This window comes from Diuraphis noxia, unplaced genomic scaffold (assembly GCF_037042655.1).
Source record: "Diuraphis noxia isolate RWA-SAM2 unplaced genomic scaffold, SU_Dnox_SAM2 contig0003, whole genome shotgun sequence".
Lineage (NCBI taxonomy): Eukaryota > Metazoa > Arthropoda > Insecta > Hemiptera > Aphididae > Diuraphis > Diuraphis noxia.
The window spans coordinates 82,426,647-82,438,135 of NW_028301713.1; the positions used below are offsets into that span (position 1 = coordinate 82,426,647).

The window sequence follows — 11,489 nt, forward strand, 5'->3', positions numbered from 1 at the left end:
CAAGAAAACAGAACTCTATAGTAAAACTTAAAAATATATTACTTACTATAGTGTATATAACTAAGATATTAATATGTATTTTTTATTTTTTATTGTAGATATAAGTTTCAATCACATGCGATTATTTAATGTAGCCAATGGCCCTAGACGACGACGCAGTTATTTATCAATAAAAAAAAAAATATATTATTATTATTTTATACTCATTTTTTATTGTATTTCACAAACATAATATAGCCGTACCATCGTTTCAATTCTCGAGACCCAAATGTAAGGATGAGCTAAATATTTTTGTTAATTACTTTTCATGATGCTTATTTACTGTAAGTAAATTCTAAAGGAGGAAAAAACTGCTAAGCAAATGTTTTCTTATAATTACACTGATGCACATTACCCACCTAAGATATTAATATGTAATACAGAAATAATATTATCTTTTTAAATTATGTATTATTTCTTTGTTATTAATTTTATTAGTTTAACTTTATTGGGTAATTAATGAGATGTTTGATGAATATAAAAGATATAATGTCAAATAAAACAAATATATATATATATATGTAATATGTAATATGTATATAGACATATGGCTTATATCTACTATTTATTATATTATTATACTTAGATATTCACTATTCAGCTTTACAATATAATTCTCAAATACTTATTATTATATTGCTATCACCTTCGTATGTCATTGAATCGATTTGCATATGTGTCACATACTAATTCAAAGGAAAACATGTGTTATGTCATTTAGAGTGAAATTTATTTGAACCTAGGTGTATTGTGTCTATAATTTATGAGTATAGTTAGAAGTCGATGATAAAAATAAAGTTACATAAAAATTCTTATCATTCATTTAATCGATATTTTAGATAAGTACGTGATTTTTATAAAGTATAAAAAATATATTCTATACCTTGCATTTATTTCGTGGCTAATGGGCAATGGCTATGGCCCTATGGGTACTGCCTGTCTGCCTATATATTATTATTATACTTATTAAAATTATATTCATATTTCAAAGGTTCTTTAAATAAAGAAAATTGTGTGAACATAATTAAAATTAATTAGTCAAACACTAGGTCCATATGCTTAACTTTGGCCTTTCGGGTGGTATATAAATAAAGGTGATGCATGACATAATAATAATAATATATTATTGGATTCGTGACGAAGTAGAATAAATACAAATTTATAATCGCACCATCTGCAATATTTTAGTGCACACATGTGCGATATTTTTTCCTAAGACAACACTTTTATGACAGTTTTATTTCTCTTTTAGGGCCTAGAAAAATCATAAATTAACGACCACATTTTTTTCGGTGATGTCGAATTACATTTTCATGCATATAAAAACGTTAAAATTGTATTTTTTATTAGTCGTTTTATTGTTATTGTTTTTATTTTTTTTTAATCATTATTATTTTCATTTAAATCTACCTCAAAAATAATTATTATAATAAAACACAGTTCTATATCTCATAATGAACACGTGTATTTTTTTTGTACTTTTTCTATTACTTTTTAACAGTGGTCATTATACAGTATATACCTATCCCATATAACACGCACAATAGACATATCTCATTACCTATATACATTTATATATGATTATTTTAATAATATACGAATGTTTTATAGAACATTGTTCATTTTCTGTTTTGTACATTACTACTTAATAGTAACTCCTGAAACATTCATGCCACTGTGACTAATATACGTCATTTAACTCTATTTACACGCTATATATTAATGATTCGTTTGTTTGTACATTTTAAAAACTTATAGATAGGTAGGTATAAATGTTTATTGTATATATGATATTTGATAATTTTTTAAATAAAATACTATAATATTCGTATTTATTCGCGAACTCGATTAAAGTTTAAATACGTTCGTTTTATTAGCGTATTTATTATTTAATTTTTATAGCAATATAGCTCTATAATATTATATTATATTCGTTTACTATAATATGTGTACTTAACGTATAATATACGACGATATTACACAACACAAAATATTAAGTGGGAAATTCTAAAGCTGTGCCTGGTCGAAAACAAAGCGCTCGACAGTACACACACTTTTTAAAGTAATAAAAAAATAATATATATGTGCATGACAATAGCTATTCCCTGTAGTGTAGGTATAATATTATTGTAGGTACCTATATGTACCTGTATGCATTGTACGGCGGTACTCGATATAATCTAGGAATACAAGTGTCGAGTGGTTATATAACAATCAGGCTAAAAATAGTCAAAACTTCTCGACGACAAACAATTATTACCTGCAAATGATAATAATATGTCAACGCGTACACCTTTATAATATAAAATAATATGCATCGTATAATATAATAATATAAATTATAATCTCTTTACTCGTCGACACATTCAAGGCTGTACCCATAAAATGTAACATTTCTAGTACTAGCAATACTATATAGTCAAGTAGGTACACCACGTTTTACTATGAAACTTGATGGTAAGAATATTATTAACTATGTTTTGATGGAAGTTTTTTTTACGACGATTAAGTTTTTAAGCGAATTATGAGCATTTTTATTTACACACATACATTACTCATTTAAAAACTGAAACATCGCAATAAAAACTTCCAACGACATATAGTTAATTTTTTTACCATCAAGTTTCGTAGTAGGTCTATTCACTCTATTTTTTAAGGTAACAGAATAAGACTTGAACTACTGAGTATAAATTTGCTATGTTACGCGTTAAAGTCTAAGTATATGTTATATACTTGTATGTAACTGATACACCAAAGTATAGACGAAGTATACCAATTACCAAACATAACTATTTAATCGGAAGAAAATTTCATCAAACGGTTGGATACAATTTTTAATCGCCTACGTAAGCAGACGTTCAATGTAATTAATGTCTAATCTATATTATTTTATTTATTTTATAATGGTGAACATCGAGTCAAGATGTCTCGTCTCGAGCTTAACAGTTAGAACAAAAACCTAACGCCCTTGATTTGATCATAATGCAATTACATCTCAATGAAACCTGTATTATATATATATATATATATATATATATCATATAAATGTCTACAAGCGAACATCAATTGCAGTATAAACAAAATTGGGGAACTCACACAGTTACCGTCTATTTCGCAGTAGATTTTGAGTATACCTCATTGAATAGGTAAGTACCAAAGTCAGTGTGTTAAATTTGAATTCGATGGCAAAATATTGCATAGAAATACGATTATTAAATAAGGAGATGCTGCCAAAAATTATCATCTATTTTTAAATATAGTGTAAGTTATATTACTAGTAGTATCTTTTTTAATATTCTGTAGGTTGAATAATTGTTGCCAATAATTTAGCATATAAATCATACTTCAATACACCATAAAAATTGTGTGGAATTTTTTTACAAAATCAATTTTTGTTTTTACTGTACCAAAAAAATCGGCTCTTTTTTTAAGACTTTTAATAAACATTTAAAATATTTACAGAATATCAAAAATTGCTTTTCATTTCCTTAAATTCCCTAGGGTTGCATTTTATATAGCATTTCATGTGCAATTTTTATGCATTTTCGCGAATTAATGATAAAAATTATATTCGGTAACGTTGACACTTGTTAGGTAAGTTGTGAAATTAACTTAAATAAACTTTCTTTTTTATATTTTCTTTAAAAGTCCACTTAATTTGACAAAAAATCACACGTTGTTCAAATAATCAAAACATAAATTGTAACTACGGAAAAAAAACTAATACTATTATTATACAAATTATGACAAGATAATTTAAATTTATACGAAACGGATGTGCTTCTTATATCACGATATTTTTTATTGATTTCCAATTTTCACAATACCTTTTAATAAAATTGCAGCCTGTATAGATGTACTGCAAACATATAGTCGAATTTTTTTACTGCCCCGAAAAGTTTTATGCAGATATTGCATCGTCACAGCTTCCTCACTCCTTTTATAATCTAAAACACATTAGTTTAAATGATAGATGTTAACGACGAGTGCAATTATTACTGCGAAATTGACCTATTTTTTTTTTCAAAACGATTTAATTTATAATAACTAATTTTAAAAGTTTTAAAACATCTCAATTTGTTTTCAGTTGATGTTTGATTGCGTGTTTTATGACATAATATGTGTGTTTTCGTGACATTTTTATGGCTGCAAAATTAATTGAATACGAGTCACAAGACGTATTTTTACAAAATTAAAATTTTTCAATCGAAAATGAAACTTTACAGTACTAATAAATATCAATAGTCGATATTAGGCTAAAAAAAAGACTAAAATGCGTTAGATTAGTAATATTAATTTTTCAATTTAAGTTAAGTAACGTGAATATTAAGTGAGATGTACCTAAACATTAGGTTTAGATAACAATAAGTAATGAAATGTTTACCTTTGAGTTGTAGCCGTTGTAGGTATAAGTGTTATAGCCTTATAGGTATATCGGAAAGATATTCAACACAATTGGTATATTTTTGTCTGATACACATATATTATTAACGCCATTAATAAATTATCATAACGTAATATACACTTTGGTAATTTGTAATTATAATTTAGATACCTAATTATGTTTTGTATAAATTTTAAATTTGATTAATTATTATACGGGACACATGTAGTAAAATTTCGTTATGACTCGCACCCAAATCCATTTGATAAATGATTTTAAGTATATCTTGTGACTCGTCTTTGGTAAACATCATAAATAAATAAAATATAATAATAAATTATAATACACAATTATAACATTATAATAATAATATACATTCACAAAACAGTTCATTGGATTTTAGCTCTGCACAAAACGCAACACAAGACTCTACAGTCAAACCATTCCAATTTCCAATGTACCGCAAATAATGCTAAGTGTTTGAAAAAATGTTAACAGCTATCCACATAGGGCATCTGCAAATAACAATAATAATAACAAACCGTATGGTTTTTAGAGTGTACACATATAGATACACACCATCGATAAAATTTAATTATAACATGAACACCAATCATAAAAACTATTTTTATTTAGTTGTTTGGTTGAATTGTTTATAAATTATTCAGATAATTTAAAAAATAAATAAAATGTTTTTAGCATCAGAAGCACATATAATATACAGGAAGAGAAATTCGAACAAATGGTCAATAAAAGAAAAAAATATTGGTAGAAAATGTTCGACCTGATATATTATTATACGTAAATTTAAAAGAATACAATTATCATAATAAATTATTGTTAGTTAAAATGACAGTTTTTTAAATTACCAACAAAAATTAAAAAATTCCTACAGACTACAGGCTCTAAAATAATACTTCATTTAAATTCTAAATTTTTCCTTTTAAACGTTTTTTTTTTTTTTTTTTTATGTATTGAAAATTGAAGAAAATTATATGCATATCCTATATATAGGCACTTGAGTATAAATAATACATTTATATGATTGCTATGTGGCTATTCATAAGCATGTATAGGTGTAGGTACCTACCTACTTCATCAGAATATAATAATGGCATGAAACATCTGATTTAAATTATAAATGTAGATTATAGGTACGTGCGTACAAGATTAAATTTTCGAAGCACCTGAAAGAGACAAAAATGAAACGACACATCGATGTAAAAAAAATCGTTGGTGATGTCATCATGACCCTTTCTCTCCATCTTTCTGACGTCTATTGAATTGGCGAATATATGAAAACTCGGTCGGACAGCGATGACGCGTGGTTTGGACATATCGCTCGATCCACTGCACGGCGTTATAACATAACATTGTCGTTGTCAGCATGTCAGATTTTTTTGTTTTTTTTTTTTTTAATAATTGTTCCGGCCCTTCTCATACGGTACCACGAATGTCGCCCGTTAATACCGAAAAAAACTGATGACGTTGGTTTGCCCGTTACTATTTCAAGAAGAAAAAAACATAACCGACGGGAGGGTACAACTCTATATACACAAGAACGAAGATAAATAACGACCACAAGATCTCCGTGGGCCCGAGGCCAGCGTTTTAATAGAATACTCTCTTGCGGCGACGTTTCTACACGATAACGAGCGTACGCGATGCTTCATCGTGTGCTCTCGCGTCAACCATCAAAATATTATGGTAATTCAACGGTACAGACGTGTAGCAAATTATTAAAGTGTAATCTACTAACCTCTGAAAAAAAAAACAGAGGTAGGCGTACGACGTTCAAGCGAATAGATCAATTAAAAATAAATGATAATTATTATATTAGTGCCGGAAGCGGTGATCGACTTTTCCGCATTTTTGTTGCAAGATAACCGAAAAAATTGAATATAAATAATTTTAAAATTCCAGTTTTTCCAATTTAAATTTGCAATCACGTGATTTATAAAGATAATAGTATTGAAAATAAAATGTGAAATATCCTAATCTCAAGTGGACTTTACGATAAATCTGATTTCAAAATCGAGAAATTATATTATGATAATAATATTGTGAGAAATATAACACTGCGTGATTCGTGATTTTGATATCACTATATTCGAGTAGGCACTCGTAGGTATATAAGTATACAAGTTATACAACACATATTTAAGTAAACTTGTAGTGATGTGATATAAAGCGTGTATACACGACGCTCACAAAGGACCGTCTCTCTCTCTCTCTCTCTCTCTCTCTCTCTCTCCTTGTTTCTCTGTCGCTCAACGCCATCACTCTACTCTTTCTCGCACGTGATGTATGTATGTGACCTACACACGTCCAGCTAGTAAGTAAATATAAATTATAGTACATTATTATGTACGTATATAATATAATTTGAAAATCTTCGCCAACAGTATCTGCGGTGATGTTTTAAAATTGTGTTGTTCCGTCACTATAGAACTTTACGTTCCGTTTGAACGCAGCGCGTCACGGTAGTTTTCCGAAATAGAAAAGACGAACGTCGAGCACAAACATTAGTTACCGATAAGTTTTCCACGCGCATACAACAAAACAAATATTACATATACCATATACGTATATCGACGTACACGAGAGAGTGATGAGATATTATTATATCTATACAAAATGAGAATAACAAAAATATCTTTCTTAACCCTTAATTTGTCGTTGTTCGCGCGGAATACATTTTATAATTTATACATAATTAACATTCAACATCCAATGTTGTAAAAACATAACTCTTATTCTATTCTGAACTCTAAAATTTTGTATAATTTTTACAAAGTATACATGTTAGTATGTATATAATATATTCTAGTAGACAATATCATTTTTGAAAGTTAATTAAAAACAAAAGTAATCGATATTGGTCATTTATTTTATTAAATAATTCTAATCCACAAACAAACGTCGCTGTTATGATAAAAATAAATAAGCTCCGACTTTAATTTAAATATACTGAGCAATTTAAACGTACACAAACAAAATTATAACAATTGACCAAATAAAAGAGTCTTAATTACCAGTAATTGTGACAACCATAAACCTTTTATGCGCGGGTTGCATGCGTGCGCGTTGTGTGCCTGTGCACAAGTTAACTAGTTCCAATTAACATTCGGTCAGAAGCACTCTTTTTAAAAAGAACACAACATATTGTGTACTATTTTTGTTGTCGTTGACACGAACAAAAGAGCTATATAAATATGTACTATACGATTGTCGAAACTCAAGTTTTAATAATATGACACTGCGTCATTACTACTCCCATATCATATATTTTGACTTATGACCTGTACTACGATTTCGTTCATTTTTTTACAGTTATTAAAATTTTATATCAATTAATTCATCATCTCAGCTTTCACTTTTAAAGGGTTAACTTTGTTTTTTCAAATCATCCGTCATTAAAATTCTGACAAATTTGTGGGACCCTGACTGGATCAAGACGCATCACTTTCGGAGGGCCCGGAGGGAAAGGTGTAAACAACAAAAATAGTTTATTTCTGTAGAATTACAAAATATGTATTATTATTATGTGATGATTTATTATGATAACTCGTACACACTCGTCACTATAACCATTAGGCTAATTCCAAAAACAAGTGTATGAAATAAAATAATTTTATAATATCGAACACACGCCGCTTGACATATTTTACTAATACCTATAAGTAACACATATTTGGTCAACACACATACGCCGTGTGTTGACCAGTTATAACGAACCCGTTTATGTCTAAACAACGATAATCATTTAGTTCGAGCATAATACAATGTCGCACTACACAATAACAATATAGTATCCTCTTTAAAAATGTGTGTATACATAATTAATATAAAATGTTATTATAACATTTATATTTATTAATGTTGTATATCAATTGACCGGCCGGCACGGTATTTTCGATTCTGGGGCACTGACTAATTAAATTAAATTACATGCATCAAAACAACTTACAGAACACTATGACCCGGTAGAAGGGTTTAGACTGCATGCATATGGTATTATGTTATGTTTCCGAACACTCTTTTTACTGCCACCCAGACGTATATTATTTTGGTGTAACATAAAAAAAGTCAGTCGCTGTGGTAGTTAAAAACAAAACGTGGAATTTGTTTACAAGTTATAAGCCGAATTGGACACATGCAGGATAATGCATTCATCATTATACTGTGCACTGTGAACCAAATTATAATATTATACGATAACATCGGACACATTGGCGATGAGTTGTGCATTGCACAAAAATTCACATATTATTATGTGTCACCGGTTCATGAAGGAACAGTCGATAATAATATTATTAATTGATGATGGTACCTACTTTAGTGTTACACTCAAAATTGTTTTACTACACATCAATCGGTTATTTCATCAAAGATTCCATCAAATTTTCCAAATTTAAATATCACCCATATTATAAAACTTTCATGTTCATGTGTCGATTTTTAGGCATGGGAACCAGTTCGGATATAACCACGAATTTCAATAGCGAAAGACAATTATAGCCATCGACCCTCAGAAATAGACGCCCATTTTAGTCATAACTCATTGTGATTATAATATTATAAAAATAATTACGGACTGCCTTTATCTACTGATTCCTATGTTGTAATATAATTTAATATTTTTGTTGAGAAGCTGCACCGACCGATATAATGATGATAATATTCGCATGACGTATTTTTCTTATTATTACATTAACTGTATGCATCTATGTGTGTTATATCGTTTATGTTTTCGTTTTTCTCAACACCGAACAACAAAAATATATTTGGTGGCATTAAAATTACATCAAAAAGGAGTTCATGAATAATTGAATAAATTTCATTACTTTTTAAAAAACATACATTTTCTGTACCTATTATGACTTAGTTCTTGCTAAAGTCAAAACAGATTACATATTATAATAATACTGAATGTTAGCGTTTGGTCAAAAATATTATTGTGTATTAATCAACTAATTTATTTGATAACTTCTATCGATGTCATGTCGTATGTATATTGTTAAATGTTAGTACAATAAAATAAAATGTACACGACGGGTGTTCCGCATCGATTTTGTGGGACTTGCAATTTATGAAGCGGCCGACGCACATTCGCTGTTTTTGTCACTGACATGCGACAGAATATAGCATAATATTAATATGTCCTATTATCAATTTAACACTCTGAACATAACCTTTTTATAATGTTTTAAATGTCCGATAAAAAGCGATAATTTTGTGAAAAATCTTTAAACGCATTGAGCTTCATTAATCGTCACTCATTAGAGTTTAAAGATTTGAGATAATTTAAGCGTATCTATTGAATTTTAGTTCGATATATCTCAGAATACAAACGAGTGAATTCACCATGGGTGACATTGAAGTCCCTATTCAAGAATGGCGTTGGTGTTATTGAACTATTTTAAAACCACTTTTCTTAAATTTATAGCTTTTAAATTTAATATAACTATTGAATAGGTACCATGGTCAAAGATTATACACAAATTAGATTCCTTCCGAACATTCATAATTTTTCACATTCATAACATTCGAACATTGTATATCTTGACGTAGATAGCTGACACTAATTTTTATTTATAAATTAGGCAATGGACACATTGATAATCCAAGTCTATTAAACTGTATCCCTTTTAATAACCCCGCTTACAATAACCATTCTACTTCAACGTTCTACATACCGTCACAAACAGCACAAATTATTTAAAAATAACCTTCCAATTAAAAATGGCTTTTATAATAAACTCTAAAAAATATGTCGATTATTTTATTTTCTCTTTTAAGCGTAATTTTAAAACTCACACTTGAATAATTCATAATAATTAATAAATATTAATTAATAATAAATAATATGTACGTAATACCCATTACTGATTATACGCAATTATTTCCTATCATTATACCTAATCTTACCAATTTATTGTACTTTAATTGCACTTTTATGTAAATCCCTATATTGTTTTAGTTCTTTCTTTCTTAGCTTCTTATCTGAACTATTGGCCTCTTGTTCGTTTAATTAATTTACATAAATTATTACTATTACTATATAGGTACCCATTACTACCCACCCGTCGCCCATAATATATCATTATAGATTTGAACGGGGACGGGCGTATTTGATATTCGATCTTCTGAGGGCCCACTCTTTCGCCATCATGTGGTGGGTACTTTATCGAGATTATAATAATATATTATGCAGTACCTGTTTTGGCACTTTCACGATTCGTGAATAAGCCACAAATTCTTGAGATGACATGCGACTTCACGTCTTTGAGGTTTGATGGCAACAGCTGATGGAATAGTCTGCATGCAATGCACAACGCTAATATGATGTGATTATCGTGATCGGCCGTCGAGACATCGATGATTAATTCAGGCATCGCATCACGTTTAATAATATTAGTTATTATCTGCAAACATTAATGTAACATTATAAATTCTTATAACACCTGATCGATAATCGATGTGTCTAAGTTTTAAACCACGGCACACATCATAATCTAACCATCACGATTTGCATGTTGTTCCTATAATATAACAATAAATTATAGTCATAATGTCCGTATTATTATTCTACCCTGTGGTGGTGTAATTATAAAATACAGCAATGCTGCGGTTATAAATTACAATCCACGCAGATTTATTCAGATAACAAACTTGCCGTACAATATGCATCAGTAATTTAAAGTAATTTTCAATCTGCAAAAGACGCCGGTACTTATTACTGTTTTTGTATTTAAGAGAGCAACAACTTTAAAAACACACAACTACATTCAAGTATAAGTACTCCAGTCTTTTGACAAGTCTTATTTCTTTGACAGAAGGACCGAAGATTTCTTCATAAATCATAAGTCATATTTAAAGATTGTATCGACTCCTCCTTACCTAAAATTTCCAAATCACATTATTTTATTCTTATCTTTCCCTTTCTTATCCCAATGTATACCAGTGTGTCTCTAACTATGGCATGAACCAACCTCACAAAAGTGTCCTTGTTAGGATTATGTGAATTACCGAAAAAAATCGATCTTTTTGGTTGAACTGGTTA

At 29.0% G+C, this 11,489-nt stretch overlaps 1 long non-coding RNA gene across 1 annotated transcript in view; it reads right to left on the reverse strand.

The window, feature by feature from the left end:
- The window catches only part of LOC149057882 (uncharacterized), a 335,001-nt gene extending 324,156 nt beyond the window's left edge, over nucleotides 1–10,845 (reverse strand). Inside the window, exon 1 of the long non-coding RNA XR_016190686.1 lies at nucleotides 10,644–10,845. This is a non-coding gene — a long non-coding RNA (uncharacterized LOC149057882). The remainder of the gene's footprint in view (nucleotides 1–10,643) is intronic.
- Between the last annotated feature and the right edge of the window lie 644 nt (nucleotides 10,846–11,489).